Raw genomic sequence first — 17,382 nt, 5'->3', positions numbered from 1 at the left:
ATCGCGTTCACGATGGCGATCACGATTCAACTCGTCCACTTGTTTGCTTCGGTGTGTTCTTCGCTTTACTCTACTAATGAAAACAAGGCTTAAGTAATAGAATATAGCAGAGTACGTAGAGTAAAACGGCTACTCTAATAAGTAGACTAGTTTAGATAAAAAGCAGGATAGAGTACTTGACCGCTAACTCTACTAATAAAAACAGGGTTTACATAATGTGAAACTATAATTATTTAAACAGGTGAAGTGGGTTGGATAATTTAATGAATTTACAGATTTATTTTTCGTTAACGTCCTGAAAATATTCCGTATAATTAGTTTTAAACAAATCTATTTTTAAACCAAAATATGTAAAATATAAAATATAATATTCTTCGGTTGATCATATTTTATATTAAGCGCTGTTTATTTTAGTTTATTTTACAACTGAATCTAACCAACCTCATAATACGAAACAAATATTTTGTGTAAAACACAATCCCATACGTCATTCGCCTATAATATAATTACATATATTCTGCGTAGAATTTAAAATAAACAAAATTAACCTTTGGTATTTATTAAAAATTATGCTTTCAATAAATAATGTACTTCTGGTCAAAACAATTCAGTCAAATAAAGCGATTAGGGAAAAATTTTGTGCGAATATTTTATTACGTCAATTGTTTGCTTGTTTCAGCGTTTGTATAATTTCTCTTTGATTTTTATATGTCAATGTTATTTTAAATATTTTACTGAGTTATTGACCGTAAAAATCCCAAAAATTTAAAGTTTTGTAGATTTTTATTTATTTATTTATTTATGCCTCAACCTCAAAGGGTCATTGGCGCAATACAATTAAAAGGTTTACAATTTATTTAGTACATTTATAGAATACAAGTATGATGTCAAATTGTTCATATCAGTTCCGTCACTTAATATTGCTTGTAAGGTGTCTTGTAGTTTATATTGAAGTATCTCCATGCAATAGAGAGGACATTCCAGTAAAATGTGGCGAACAGTGAGCACAATATCACATACGTAGCACTATGGTTTTACTTCACTCTCCAGCAGACATATTATGCGTGATGGCGGTGTGGCCTATTCTCAGACGAGAGAGAATGGTCTGATGTAATCGCTTATTTGGGATTGATTTCCAAGGTAGTATTGAATGTTTTACTTCTCGCAGTTTGGATGTTGATTGATTCCACTTCATTTGCCAAGCATTGGCTACCAAGTTCTTGATTACAGGCTTTACATCTAGATGTGGAATGCTTCTGATTTTTACAGCTTCCGTGCTTATAGCTGTTAGTTTTGCCAATGAATCTACTTCTTCATTACCAGCAATTCCGATATGTGATGGAATCCATACAAAGTTGACATTGATATTCATAGTTTGCAACTGGTGTAATGGTGATTGAATAAGTAGTAGACTTGGATGAACAGGATATAGGTCATTTAAGGCAGTTACAGAACTTAGGGAATCCGTAATAATGACAGGATTTTTCTTGTTATTTTCTAAAACACAATTTATTGCGTTGAGGAGAGCGGTTAACTCGGCTGTATAAATGGAAGTTAATTTCGGGGGTTTAATTAATATTTTAGTATTATTGAACATAAATGCTGCTCCCACTCCCTCCATGGTTTTAGAAGCATCGGTATATATAAGATTATGATTATTGCATTGTCTTGAGTTCTTGGAGGGCATATTGCGTAGGTTCCACTGGATAATCGGGAAAGTCATTATTTATCTTTTTCAAATTCATTTTCGAATTCAGTGTTTGTGTCTGGTTGTATGAATTTAAGTATTTTGTTTCGAAGTCTGGTGCATCTAGCTTTTGATTTCTTATTTGGTAAATTTTCGTGTAGTTGACTTAAAAGATTCAATAGGCTTTCGAGATCGTTTGTATAAGTTTTTATTAAACTTATTGGGTCAGGGGTACCATGAACCTTTTCCAATATATCTACGAATGTTTCATAAGATATTGAATGTGTTACTGAAATATCTCATACATTAGTCTAGCTGAATTTTTTTGATCTTCCATTACTTGAATTGATCTTGTATCTGTGATTGAAGACTTTGGCTTTTTAATTTTGGAGCTGGAAAGGAGCTGTTTTCTGGAGTATCAGTTGGGGGAGAGCTTACAATTTCAGAAATAGTTCGTTTGTTTGAAGGAGGATCGTGTGATAATATATTTGTTGGGTGTCAGTACTTTGTGTGGCATGAGTCGCGGGTAAAATGTAAATATTAGGTTTAGTCGATAGTGTAGGAGTAAACGAAGATATAGTTTGATTTCAGGGAATGTGTTGAAATAAAAATAAAGAAAACTTCTGTTGGAGTAAAAGTAAAGAGGATAGACTCCAACAGAAGTAAGGAAAAAAATGAGAATAGATGGGGTGTAAGGAAAAGGGTGAAGTGGTTTCTACGTTGAGAAGCCGCAGTAAGAAAAATACTACTAAAGTGCAGTAGTACTGAAGAAAGGGGGATTAAAAGGGATAGAAGTAGAAGTGGGAAGAGACAGAGGCAAACTGAATAGAGTTGGCTAGCATGAGATGCAAGAGAACAACTTGACACTCAAGGATGGATACGGCTCGTTTGCATGCCTGTCGAAGAACAGTAGCTCTAAGTAGATAGTAATGATGACTAAAAGGTGAAATAATAAAATAAGAATAATGTACTGAAAATAAATGAAGATGAATAATTGCTAAAGACGAACAAAATAAATAACTAACAAATCACGGGCGCCATGAAAATGATCTTCGATCATTCTCCCAGGTATCTTACACTGCTGTCAAATATTAAATATATTAAATCTGTAATAGTGAGAATAAAGGAATAATAAAATGAATGATATACAAAATAAGTAAATATTTATTAAAAATAACTACTAGATTTTTGACAATTTCTGAGGTACACCAAGTGCATATCATGTGACTCTAAAATGACATAAGTTATACAAAGTTATACCATAATGTTATCTGTTACAAAATTGCATAATTACCTCTTACTTACGTATAGGGTACAACTCACATGAGTCTTCTACCAAATGGTTAAAGTACGCTTGCTACGTACAACTAAGTTAAAACCGACAAAGATTAAAGTAATACAAATAAATAGGCCCAAGCCTCACTAAGAGAAAAAACAATAATGAATAAGCAAAGTTAAATATAAAAGTAAAAAGTTATAGTAATGAAGTTAAGATAAATACCGAACCGATGACCTAAATTAACCGAGCAAATGCAATGAAATAAAGTAATGATGAATTAACCGAATGAATGAAATAAAGCGAATAACAATATAATATTTGGGAAACAAGCAAGTAATATTACAAAAATAAATATCTAACCAATAATAAAATATAAAAACCTAATTTTTTAGGCTTATTACCTTGTGTACACAAGTAACTTACCATAGGATCAACAGTTTGGGAACCTAATAATCTAATATCCAAATATGTCAAATAATACAAAGGTAAACTAAATCTGAAAAAACATAGTGCATTAAACCAAAAGTCCGAAATATAAAAATAAACCAATAGTTACTTAAACACATCACTAAATGTTCCCAAACAAACCCATTTATTGAACGATTTCCTAAAGAGGTTGCGGTTGCATCCCAGAAAATGATGCACCAGGATTGTGCGACCCCATGACTCCTGTAGGCCCAGGTGCCAAGACGAAAGGAGCCGGAATGCCCCAAAAAAAAACTTGTTCCCAAAAACATACTTCCAGTTTGACTTGTGGTTGGCTCTCGGTGTTGTGAGATGTGAGAAGTTTTCCCGTAATTGGCGTATGACTGCGATAACTCTATGCCGGAAAACTCGATCTATCTATTTCTTGAGTTCTTCTAAACGCTCTTAAATACATTTTATTGATCCACATTTCGAAATTCAATTATATACTGTTATGATCTGCTTCTTATTAATTTTATATTAATTATTATTTATTTGATTAATTATTTAATTGTCGCAAATCATACATAAAAATTGAATAAAAAATCTCAGGGTGCCTTTTTATAATATCAAGAAAATGTCTAAATTATCTTACGTTATACTTATCTTCTCTCGTGGGTTCAGTATCTCTTGGTTGATCCTAATCGGGATAAAATAGGGAAAAGAAATAAAGCAAAATATAAAATAAACATACAGAATTGTCTTTTATTTATCAAAATCGATACTCTAAAAATCTATCAAATCTAAAACCTGTGGACACAGATGTCCCAATGAAATTTCTACCATTTAAATTTATTCTAGTTAAAAAAAAAACAATTTATCGGTTTGTTCCCGATGACTTTGGTACAACAAAATAAACAAAACCAAATTATGTATTCGCAAGATTAGCTATACTCCCTATTTACTTTCTGAAATATTGGAATTTTAATTCCTACGCTTTTTACTCAAAATTTTAGTTTCCGAACATAAAAATATCTTTCACATAAGTTGACTGACCTTTTGCTTCACTCATTCTGATGTCTTCTCGTGACCCAAACAGCTCTCCCTCGTTGACTATGTTAAAGGCTACTCATCAAAGCCCTCTCCGTTCTCCAGCTTCAAAACTATCAGCATACCAGCACCAATTCTCCAACGAGCCAAAGCCTCTTTTGACCAGTACTCGATTCACACAAACTCAAAAAATTCTCTGCTCTCCTTCTCACAATAATACAGAATCAAAGAGGTATTTCGTCTCAATTTGATCTGTCTCTCGTTCCACTTTTCAGCACTATTCTCCACTATCAAACAAACACTGGTACTTGCTAACTACTTATCCACGAAAACGTCGACTGCTCCTCAGCGATGCCAAAAACATAATGACTCCTTTTTCAAACTCACTCAACATTCAAACCACTTTTCCCCTTCCAACTTGCCAACAATCATAAACATTTCTCTTTTCCATTCGACAAACAAACAGTCATTTTCAAAATTATTCCGATCATCCTAATTACTTTCGGGGAACCCTACAATATTTACTCGGGTTGAAACAAAGATATTAGAATTCCAAACTTTCTTTTAAACCATTTTTCTAGAAAATGATAATTACCTCTACCTGTGGATTCTATAGTTCCCGTAATAAACAATCTTTTTCCATTTTAAAACTAAATACATCGTCCTTTTCACTTTAATTATTCACAAAAGTCTTTAATGGTTCATCGGAAAGCTCATTAAAAGAGAAATCTACTTACATCCAAACTAAATTCTAATAAATATTTATAGATCAATATACAGGGTGTATCAAATTTATGTGCCCGCTTTATTTAAAAAAAAATTTAATTTAATTTTCATTTTGCCTTTGATTGATAAATTGAAAACACAATAATACTTTTAATGATAAAACCAGGTCTTCACCTGTAAATCTTGACCCCAATTTGTCACACGCCACTCACGAACGAAGATTCAACCAAAAGTATAGGTCCGGTTCTTTTTGTTCGTCACAACGACGGCCTCAGAACACGAAAGAATCCACCACTACCAACCCACGAACCTAACAGCAGTTTTAAGTGTGTTGTGGTATGGCGTCATACAAGTCAACCAGTGATACCACACATAATTGGGTGTGGCATCGTCGCAAGAAATTTTAAATATAAATATAATAATCAGAAATGGTAAATTACGCGAAAATTAGGGAATTTAATTAAGAGATCACGAGAAAATAATTATTAAGAAAAATTGTTAAATCGCTAAAAATGATATTATAACGGGTGGACCGTTAGAGTATTCATTGTTAATTTAATCAGTTGAGGTAGTTAGAGCGGTTGAAGCAGTTGAAATGTTTTCATTGTTTATTTGATCAGTTGAGGTAGTTGGAGCGGTTGAAGCAGTTGGAAAGTTTTCATTGTTTATTTGATCAGTTAAGGTAGTTGGAGCGGTTGAAGTAGTTGGAATGTATTTATTGTTTATTGGATCAGTTGAAGTAGTTGGAGCAGCATTTTGTATTTGATATGTTTGGGTTTCCGAAACACTTGGACAATTTTCAGCCGAATATCCCGCATGTCTGCAAATAGTACATAAATATTTCTCCAGATATTTCTGTTGATTTACATTTACTCTGTGTGGAGTATGAAGGGAACCAGTCTCGTTGGAACTTTACCGCGCTGAGCAGATGTGACGTGAATTGTAAATTGTAGAATTCCCTCATCTTCCTTAGTCTCAGCATCCGTATGGCTTGCAAATTGTAGAAGCCTCGGAGGTGTAACCAGAGAAGGTTCCCATTGTTTTCATTCTGGTGGGATATGTTATATGCCATTAGAGTGAAAACTTAGTCTTTTCAAATATTTCTCCATTACAAGATATATGCGGTATGATATAATTTCGTAATTGACAAGTCTTGAGTCAGGTATTGATGAGACAGGGGGAGAAATAAAAGTATGCCTTTTGAAACTGTAAATGTGTTTGTAATCAGGATTTAATGTATCAATTTTTAAAAAATTTATTGGAGTTACCAAATTTAATCCCAAATTGGAAAGTTCATTTTCAATAATTGAATGAGGGATTGAAGGAAAAACATTTGATATCAATAATCTTTCATTTGGTGATATTTATCTACGACCTTGAATTTTTGGTGGTTTACAGTTATTATTCCAACAATCACTTAGATTCACTCTTTACGTAAAACTAGAATTACTTTGTTGCTTTTTAACACTTAAAACTAGTTTTATTGTAGATCTTGTTTTAAGCGTACGACTCCTTCGATTTCTGATTAGGAACTCTTGTATAATTTTTGATATATCAAATATCATATAAATATCGAAAAATAGATTAGGTTCTTCACAGGAAACAGGATTTCAACGTTAGTACAGTCAAACTGCTGACCTGTGATGAGACAATATGTATTTCACTACACTGTCCGTTTCTACTTAAGTGTCACGAACGAATTAAAAATACGATAATAAAGTTTTTGTTTTTGTTGAGGCTTGAACTACATTTCAAGTATTCTGCACCTTTTCGGCTCTAACGCTTCTACTTACTAGATTACATTATCCGCCCAACGATAACCAGGTTTACCGTGTTAGCAAAGAATAAACTCTCCCAAAGAAAACTGGGTCATCGTGCACGGAATTATGAAGCAGACCTCAAAATAATGATATGCTCCAACTTCCAAGTGGAAAATTCAAGTAACGAATAGGTGTTGGAACATTTATTATAATAGCAGACTTCGTTGTGCATGCTGTTTTGATCGGAGCAGCTGAATTTAATTTCAATAGTATGTTTTCAGCGTTTTGTTGTGGCTAAACGCGAAGTGTATTATAGTTGGGAAGTTTTAGATTTTAGTTTAGAAAGTTCTAGTTAATTGTACAATATGAGACTAAGAGAATAAATTAGTTACAATGCAGGCGTGTGTGTTGTAAATTCAGATATTTTATAATTAAAATTTGTTTTGTGCAACTACTGTTTAGGTGATCTATGTGTGGTTAACTCAGATTGTTTCAAGTATATTTATTATTGAAGACCTTATATCCAAAGTAGAAAATGAATATTTTGTCAGCAAAAAATTTAAAAGAAGGCGTGGGAAAACAATTATTTAAAAATACCAAAAATACTATAAATAAAACTCAACATAATATTCTTTGTTACTATAATAAACTAAGGGTGGATTACCCTTGGTAAGGAGTTGGTCGTCAGGAATATACTTAAATTCTCATCTGTACTTTATTTTTGGTTAAATACAGTTATTAACATCGATCGTACTTAGCTGATGATTATATCATTTTGCTCTAAACAGTAGAAAACCCTAATCTTAATTAACTCCCCAATATATTCGCGTTTCCTTATTTATGAACACATCGTTATGTAAATATATTTGTCTATGTTTTTCATTACTGTGTCAAGTTCATCGTAATGTGTTCTACTTACGAAAATAAATGTGTGCTTGTAGTGCAGTTAGTGAGGATATTTGGCTACGAATTCCATCCCTACTGCATGGATTTTGATGAAATTTTGAGAATAGGTTTCACTTATCTTCTAGTTCAAAGTCTACCCTATGCCAATGTGCGCTTTTATCTTGGGGGTGGTTCCCACCCCTTCTTGGGGTGGAAAATTTCTTGGTCAAAATATCCGCGGAAATGGCTAGAGAACCTAATTCTAAGCAAAAACTGTTGTATAATTTTTTTGAAAACCTAATACTTTTTGAGTTATTCGTGGTTGAAAATTTGCCATTTTCATTGAAAAATGTCACCTTTTCGGACGGTTATTTGCGAATATCGATGCATATTTGGCAAAGTAACGTAAGTGACATTTTTGAAAATTATGTTTTTCCATTAAAATAACGCTATTATTGTTCAGAAGGCACTCCCAAAGTGTAAAGTAATTCTAGGCTTACTACACTTTGGCAGTACCTTCTAAACAATAATATTGTTAGTAATGGAAAAATATGATTTTCGCCAAAAATATCACCTACGTTACTTTGCCAAAAATGTATCGATATCTTAAAAAATTATGCATCTAACGAAAAAAACTATATAAAATATTTTTATATCCTATGAAAAACTAAATATATTGCTTTCTTCATTAATTTTCTAGTTATCATACAAAAAGGGATATGGTAGGTGAAAAGCAATTTTTTGGTTCATGCTCAAATCAGTTTGTTTAACATAAATAACAGAGAAATGGTGGATTTTAGGGGTATCATGCTACTAATACCTTTTGTGGCAGTTGAAAAGACCTTTAAAATAAGCACTGTTAAATGCCGATTGCGTTTAAACTACGCAAGCTATGATGCAAAAAATCTGATGACTAATTTATTTTAAGGAAAAATGAGAAGTATATTTAACCTCTTATCCACCAGAATTCAAATTCATCGTTTATCTTCTACAATACCTTTTATTATAATGTTGTTTATAGGTTCAAAAAGTTGGACGGGTTTAAAATGATTGGTTTTTAAAAAAAAATGAAATGATATGATAGAATGCATTTTAAATTTTTTTTAAAATCTTCCTTTTTTTCCGTGTAAGTCTGAAATGATAAAATATACGAATAAAAGATACAGCACAAAAATGTAGGGTTTTTTCAGATAATAATTTTTCCACCTACCTCTACCGAAAGTATACTTTTCCGGACCTGACTGTAGGGAGCAAAGTTGTACTTTTCCTCCCTAGGGAGGAAAATATTTTTCCTCCCTAGAGAGGAAAAGTAAAAGTGACGTCATGGTATTTCATTCATGAAATATAACTTATTGACGCCCTGTACAATATCTATTTTCTATTACGTAAGTATCTACACATTTTAACGTTTATTTATAAAACACCCTGTGTTTTGCAGAATTGTAAAAAACAGTAAATTGTTATTTTGATTTAACAATGTTTACATTAATAATTTGACTTATATTTGACAGTTGACAGTTATATTGTACGTACTTGTTAGTTTTATTTTTAATAAATTTTGTTGGTTAGTTACATAAATAAATTAAGTAAAAATGAAAAAATGACTTGTTATTTGAGGAAGGTGGAAAAACCATTTGTGTAACATGGGGGTAAAGTGCCTTTTCCTCCCTTGTTATACAAATAGCTATTGTTTTGTCTTTCATTACTATATCTCTTTATCATTTTTGAGTTACACGGAGAAAAAGAAAGATTTTTGAGAAAATCTAAAAATGCGCTGTATAATTTAATCTTATTTTTTTTAAACCATTCATTTTAAACCTGTCTAACTTTTTAAACATAGAAATAACAGTATAATACAAGGTATTGTAAAAGGAAAACGATGCATTTAAATTCTGGTGGATGAGGGGTTAAATACATTTCTCATTTTCTTTAAAATACATTAGTCATCAATTTTTTTGTATTATATCTCGCTTAGTTTGAACTTAATCGACATTCAACAGGGGTCATTTTAAAGGTTTTTTCAACTACCACAAAAGGTATTAAAAGAATTTTACCCCCAAAATCGATCTTTTCTTTGTTATTTTAAGTTGAACAAACTGATTTGAGCATGCACCAAAAAATCGCTTTTCACCTAAAATATATTTTTTGTATTATAGCCTAATAAAATAAAAAAAAGTCAAAATGTAAATTCGTACAGGTTAAAACAAATTTTATACCAAATTTTAGGTGGGTACAAAAGATATTTTCAAGAAAGTATCCAAATCATACAAGGGGATCATTGTTTAAATAATTAAAAAGGGGTCATTTTTGCAAAAAATATACTTTTTTAACTGCTGAGGTAATTCACTTATTAATGAAGGTCTATGAGATTTTTTTCTGCAAAGTTGAAGGGTAAATCTTTCACATAAGACTTACTAAATTAAATTCGACCCCCTATTTATTTAAATAATTGTATATAAAACTTTAAAAACAAATTTGCAAAAAAATATTTTTAGCGTTTTAAATAAGCACTATAAAATATCTTGTTTTACGGTGTAAGTTGCGCTATATTACCAGTATTAATTAAAAATAAATTGGTCGAAAAATATTTAATATTTTTTGAGATATTGAATTTGTTTTTTAAATGTTACTATATTTTCAATTGCAAAAACGTGGTTGTTGCCAAAGAAATATTCAGCTACTTAAGACCCCATTATTTTTATTTTTATGTATATTTCCGATAAATGTATTGATGAATTCAAATTTCAATTAAACTGCCCCCTAAAATGGCATTTGAAAACTATTCAAATTTGTCTATAATTTGTTTTTTTAATAACGTCGCGGGGATTGAGTATTTTGAAATGCCGTTTGGATAATTGTGTTCCTGAGAATTTTTCACTAATTAACAAAATTTTTCTGTCGTTTTTTCTTCTTCTCTTTTTTCTTGGAGTTATATTACTACGGGCCCTTTTAATGTAAAATTTTATTAAGAATGTCGAATCTCTGAGTTGTAGATTCTAGACCTAAAAATATTAAGATTTAACTAAAATCTTTTAAATAAAATGTGGCTACTTACTGAGTTACAGGGTGTTTTATTTAAAAATTTAAAATTTAGTTTAAAACTACTAAACTACTTTAAAACTATTTGACGTATCCTTATCATACTTGGCAGAAAGTGTGGCTATTATACACCCTACTAAATTGTGATTAATAAACGTTTCTAGCTAGTGCCAGAGGCGTACGACAGGGGATAGTGAATTATTGACCCTTCCCAAATTCTACGCCACTGAGTGAATTACTATTTTAGCGTAAATTTTTTCGATTCTCCGATACTTTGTATGTAAATAGCTTTATTGGTATCGATAAAGTCATCAGTTTGAGAGATATTGGAAGTTTAAAATGAATGAATGAATGAATCAAAATAACTATGCTGTTTTATTTTTAACGTCCAATATCTCGAAAACTGATGACCTAATCGTTACCAGTAAAGAGTATATTATTTACATAGAAAGTATTAGAGAATCGAAAAATTTTGCTAAAATGGTAATCCCCTCAGTGGCGTAGAATTTGGGAAGGGTCAATCATTAACTATTCCCTGTCGTACGCCTTTGGCAGTAGCTAGAAACTTTTGTTTATCACAATTTAGTAGACTGTATAGTACCCACACTTTCTGCCAAGTATGATAAGGATACGTCAAATAGTTTGAAAGTACTTGGTAAAAATAATTGTTAAATTTTTAAATAAAACACCCTGTAACTCAGTAAGTAGCCACATTTTATTTAAGTGATTTTAGACCAATATTAATATTTTTAGGTCTAGAGTCTAAAACTTAGAGATTCGACATTCTTAATGAAACTTAACCCTAAAAGGGCCCGTAGTAATATAACTCCAAGAAAAAAAAAAGAAGAGGAAAAAAGAAGAAAAAATTTTGATAACTATTGAAAAATTCCCAGCAACCGAGCTATCGAAACGGCATGTCAAAATATTTATGCCTTTGCAACGTTATTAAAAAAACAAATTATAAACAAATTTGAATAATTTTCAAATGCCATTTTAGGGGGAAGTTTAATTAAAATTTGAATTTATCAATACATTTATAGAAAATATACATAAAAATAAAAATAATAAGATTTAATACGGGTGAATATTTCTTTGGCAACCACCGCGTTTTTGCATTTGAAAATAGAGTAACATTTAATAAACAAATTCAATATCTCAAAAAATATTAAATACTTTTCGACCAATTTTTTTTTATTTAATACTGATAACATAGAGCAAATTTTCGTGTAAAATAATATATTTTATAGTGCTTATTTAAAACGCTAAAAATAATTTTTTGCAAATTTGTTTTTAAAGTTTTATGTATAATTATTTAAATAAATAGGGGGTCAAATTTAATTTAGTAAATCTTATGTGAAAGATTTACCCTTCAGCTTTGCAGAAAATAATCCTATAGACCTTCGTTAGTAACTGAATAACCTCAGCAGTTAAAAAAGTAAGTTTTTTGCAAAAATTACCCCTTTTTAATTATTTAAATAATGATCCCCTTATATGATTTGGATACTTTCTTGAAAATATCTTTTGTACCCACCTAAACTTTGATATAAAATTTGTTTCAACCTGTACGAATTTACATTTTGATTTACATGTAGTGTAATTTTATTTTACTAGACTATTATAACTAACTGATTTATGAAGAAACGAATCTGTTTGATTTTTCATAAGCTATAAAAATATTTTATATAGTTTTTTCGGCATAATTTTTAAGGTGTTCGTAAAAAAACCGTCCGAAAAGGTGACATTTTTCAATGAAAATGGCAAATTTTCAACAATGAATAACTCAAAAAGTATTAAGTTTTCATACAAAACAAAAATTATAAAATAGTTTTTGCTTATAATTAGGTTCTCTAGCCACTTCTGTGGTAATTTTAACCAAAAAATTTTGCGCCCCCTAGAAGGGGTGTTAACCACCCCTAATATAAAAGCGCACATAGGCATAGGGTAGACTTTGAATTAGGAGATAAGTAGAGGCTATTCCCAAAATTTCATTAAAATCCATGCAGTAGGATAGAATTCGGAGGTAATATTCTCTTTTTCTTTTCATTGACTGGCGTTTTGATGTTTATTGATTTATAAATAAATATCCAATGAAATAATTTAGGATTTTTAGAAGTTTTTGGAATAATGGGTGAAATCTCCTTACATTACAAAGGATACAAACAAAAAAAAAGTTTGATGTCCAATCAAATTCTGGATATGATTAAAGGAAAAAGAAATTTAAAGAATAATGAAAAAGAACCTAAAGAAATAAAAAACGAATTAAAATTTCAAAACATGATTTTTTCAACTTCCATAAAAAAGTTAGAGGAATAAGAAAAACCTTAAAAAAATTTAACTACTCAATAATCAGAAAAGCACATACTTAAAATCGTAATATTAAATCATTGGGTGTATTTTGTTTGAGTCTGCCTCTATGTGGAAAGTTCTGTTAGTCTTTCTCCGTATTTCTAAGAAAAGCTACTAATTTCTCCTTTTTCCGTTGCAATTTTTAGGTCGTATCTAATAATATCATTTGTACCATACCATGGGACAGTTGTGATAATTTGCAGAACCTTTGACTGCTACCTCTCCATATGACTTTGATGTTGATACAGTACCTCAAAGTTGGGCTCCGCAAGTCCTTATTGGCTTCAGGATTGTTTTGCATACAATGAGCTATCATAGATTATTTATTTTGACACCATGTTGTTTAGGTGTCACAAAAATGTGTGTTTTCCAGTTTAAATTTTTAGTCAAGGTGCAAGCCAAGATATTTGACTGTTTCTTGCTGTTTTAATGAACCGACTTTGTGTTTCATTCGTTTGGAAACGCAACCGTTTCAGCAAAGTTTGCATTTTAGTGCAGTCACAGAAGGTTTTCACCTCCGATTTCGTTGAACCTCCATCGATTTTCATGAAAATTGGTGAGCAGTTAGAGGATACCTCAAGGAACAAAGGTGACATGATGCCAACTTGCGCTTTTACTCTGGGGGTGGATGTCACCCCTTTTCGGGGGTAAAAATTATTATATTAAAAATAATACCATAAATCGATAGAAGGACAAATTGTAAGCAAAATTTGCTATATAAAGTTATCAACATAAATCAATTCTTTATGAGTTATTAAAGATCAAAGATTTTATTTTTTCATAAAAAAATGCATGTTTTAAAGCGGTTTAGCACGTATAACTCAAAAACTATAAGCTTTTACAAAAAAGTTAATAACACTATTGAAGATAATGAAAACCTAAATAAACTATTCACTTAAAGAACTAAACTAATATTAATTCAAAGTGAGTTATGGGTAACTGAATGTATATTTTTTACGACGAGTACTCAAATCTAAGTATTCAAGCTTAAATAACGGGAAAACGATGGATTTCACAAAATATACCTACTAAACACTTGTCAAAGTACTTCGAAATATCTATCAAATGAGCTCCAGTAGAAGTTAATAGTATCAGAATTAAGCAAGTTATGATGAAAATAAGATAAACCTTTAGAATTTTTTAGGAACAAATGAAAAATAAAACATTCGACATTTATATAAAAATTAAAGTTTATAGTAATCCTTATAAGAATTTCTTTATATTAGCGTAAGTAATGATTTCAACAATTTTCACCGGTTTAAAATGCATATTTAGAAAGAAAAATATAATTTAAAAAAAATCAGAATTTTTAAAATTATCGTCATTTTCATTTTCTTTTGATAATAACTCCAGAAATACTCAATATATGTAAAAAATGTTACATAATCAAATTTTAGTTTTTTCTATATCAAATATTTTCCTTTTTTTACTATTTCTATGGGGTGAAAAATAACCGAGATAGAAACGTTAAAGCTTAAATTTTGCTCCGAGAACCATGTAACTGTGGCCATTTAATCTTTGATTTTTTGAAAAGTAAGGGGTTTAAAAGATTAAATTCAACGTGTTTTAATAACCTTTGGAATTATATTTTAAATCGTTTTTAGGTGAATCTTATGGCATGAAAATTGTCGAAGTTATTTAAAAAAACGGTAACATGTTTTGGAAAAATTTTTAAAACATATAGTTTGAAAAATGTTTGGAGCATAAATTTTAATGCTATCAACTTGTTCCGAATCTCATTTGATAGATTTCTAGGTACTTTCACAAATGTTTAATAATATTATATTATAAAATGCATCATTTTCCCATAATTTAAGCTTGAACGCTTAGATTTGGGTACTCGCCGAAAAAAATATACATTTAGTTACCTATAACTCACTTTTAGTTAACATTAAAAGGTTTTTTAGTAAGGGGTTTATTTCATCTTTTATTAGCTTCAATTTTGTTAATCACAACTTTTTTGTAAAAACTTATAGTTTTTGAGTTAATTATGAAAAATTGTTTCAAAACATGTATTTTTCTCACGAAAAATAAAAATTTTTGATGTTTAATAACTCAAAAAGTTTTGATTTATTTTAGTACTTTATATAACAAATGTTGCTTAGAATTTGTCCCCCTATCTCACTATGGGGTTATTTTTACAAACTAATTTTCACCCACGAGAAGGAATGGCATCCACCCCCAGGGTAAAAGCGCAAGTTGGCACCATGTCACCTTTGTTCCTTGGGATATCCTCTAACCACTCACCCATTTTCATGCAAACCGATGGAGGTTGAACAAAATCTGAGGTAATAGCTCATATCCACCTTCAGTGATTGCACTATTTTGTTAAGGCTAGTTTGCAGAAGTGGACAAGCTGTCCGTGGGTCCGGAGATATAATAGGTTTGTTCTAGCAAACAGTCAAACTAGTCAAAAACCGTCAGCAAACAGTTGGTCAGTGACAAAACATAATACAGTCAGTGCTATCCCCTCTACTCGCGCTGGTCCACTATTCGCTGATGGTTTCAAACCGTTTGAAACTGATGCTAGAACAAACCTAATAGCAGACTTCGTTGTGCATACTGTTTTGATCGGAGTAGCTGAATTTAATTTCAATAGTATGTTTTCAGCGTTTTGTTGTGGCTGAACGCGAGGTTTATTATAGTTGGAAAGTTTTAGATTTGAGAAACTTACTCTAGCGCTAGTTAATTATAAAACATGAAATTAAGGTAATAAATTAGTCACAATGCAGGCGTATATTATGATAAATATAGATGTTTTATTAGAATTTGTTTTAAACTTGCCAGTTTTCCCCATCTGCACACTACTTTTTATTTAGGTGATAGCTTTATTTGAAGATCTAACCTCCCAATTTTTCGTCATTTTTCGATTTTTTTCAGTTTCAAATTATGTATAACTCGAAAACGATTAATTTTTGGAGAAAAATTAAAAAAGACCTTTTTTGTTCACAATGATCTAAAGAACCTAAATTAATATCTACCCGGTCCGAAAAAATTTATTTTTATAAATTGTTAAAAAAAGTTATTGTTTAATAAATCTGGCAATAACTCCGAAATTATGGCATTTAGGTATAGGGAATATCATATGAAAAATAATCAGTATCCCTTATTAATTTCAAAACGCAAAAAATATACAGGGTATTTCATTAGAAATAAGAAAGTTCGTTAGATTTCCAGAAAAACGGAAGATTTGACAACAGTGTAATTACCACTATAATATCGGCCGTATTAAAAGACCTCACCCACCAAAACCAATAAAAATCGTTAAAGCAGTTTCTGAGAAATTACCGTGTTGCCAGACTTTCTCGCAACCCTGTATATCAAACATGTTATTACATTTTCTTAAAGCATATAAAAATTTTATTTTCCAAACTTTTTTGCATTCCTAATCTAAAACAGAATGTAGCAAAAACAGTAAGTGCCCATATACTCAAAAGGCTGCAGAGAAATTGTTTAAGGACAATAAAAAGTAAACCATTGTAAAAACGCATAAACGAGAACTGCATGGTACACCTAAAATATTTCAAGACCAGCTACAAAAATGACAAAAGGCAGTCGCGCATTCACATGCAACATCACATTCGCAATCCGAGCTTTGTTGAAATTCGACTCCCATGACCTCCTCTTTTATAAGAGAAAAATAGTTTTCAGCTGTAGCTCACATTTACATTCCTAGTTTTCTTCTGAAAAGAAAAATTGTTTATAATACGGGCACAGCCGAGATTCCCAGTCACAGCTTTTCTTGATGATGCTGCGAGATGATTTGTTGAATATTGTGCAGCGTCTGTTCTCAGAAAAATACTTCTTCCCTGACTGTTGAGTTATTATAACTCCGTGAGAAATGTCGGGAATTACTTCATTTTGTAACATGTCGTCCTACTTTTCAGGGGTGGATCTTATATTTTAATAATCTACATTCTAATTCAGAACTTGCCTACACTATAAACTACTTTTTTAGTATATATGTTATAGGCAAAGCTCGAATTTCAGGCACTCCTAGGTTTGACTAGGCAATCCTTAAGTCTGACTGACGGTCTTAGTCAAAGCCCGAAATAAATTAGAATTTCGGCCTTTGACTAGTCAAATCTAGGAGAGACTAAGTTGGTCAGGCAAAAGTCGAAATTTAATTTTATGAAATCGGAGTTTGACTAGTCAAACCCCGATCAGCTATTAAAATGTCGTAAATTGTTAGATTATGTTTAATG

This window comes from Diabrotica virgifera, chromosome 6, assembly GCF_917563875.1.
Source record: "Diabrotica virgifera virgifera chromosome 6, PGI_DIABVI_V3a".
Lineage (NCBI taxonomy): Eukaryota > Metazoa > Arthropoda > Insecta > Coleoptera > Chrysomelidae > Diabrotica > Diabrotica virgifera.
This window is presented reverse-complemented; position numbering follows the sequence as displayed.